The sequence below is a fragment of the Eurypyga helias genome, unplaced genomic scaffold, assembly GCF_000690775.1.
Source record: "Eurypyga helias isolate BGI_N326 unplaced genomic scaffold, ASM69077v1 scaffold19408, whole genome shotgun sequence".
NCBI classification, from domain to species: Eukaryota; Metazoa; Chordata; class Aves; order Eurypygiformes; family Eurypygidae; genus Eurypyga; species Eurypyga helias.
The window spans coordinates 6,104-6,859 of NW_010266488.1; positions in this window are offsets into that span (position 1 = coordinate 6,104).

Sequence of the window (756 nt, forward strand, 5' to 3'; positions counted from 1 at the left end):
GTACGTACTACGGACGAAACGTCTCCCCCGGGAGGGCCAGGCCAGGGCGTGGAGAAAGCAGATCAGAAATGACAGACACAGATGGGCTTTGATCAGACAGAATCAGGGGCAGGTTTACTTTTCACATAGTTTTCTGTATTAAAAAATACATCAGTGAAATCTGTTACAGGCAGGGACAGGACTACCGAGTACACAACGCCAATAGACTACTTTCTGATTTTATTTTTTGTTAAATTACTTTTGTTACTGCTAAAAAAATAATTAAAAAAAACAAAACCCAACAAAACAAAACAAAAAAAAGAGGAAATATAATTCAAGGCTGTTGATTTTCATCTCTTGAATTTTTAGTGACAAGATCAAATATCAGACCCCTGTTACAGAAGATGGATAACTGACCAGAGCTAGATAAAAACCATACAGTTCTCTTCTTTAAAAATAGTTTAGGTTTCCAATGAGCTTGTGACCACCAGTCATCAGAAACACGCATCTACAGCTGGAGAGAACAGAGACAGAGACAGTATCTGATAATGTCCTGTCCTCTAAACACAACGTGGGAGCTTTTATCTTCAAAAAGACACAGTAACAGCCAAGCCTTAAAAAGAAATTCGATTTCCAACACTATGCCTAAATCTCTTTGGGTGAGGTGGGAAAAACAACCCAAAAACCACGCATGGTAATTTTCTACCACAGTTGTGTTGCCCAAAGTAATACTGCATCCTTTGTACAACGCTGCGCGCGTCGCAAAGGTGGAAAGAG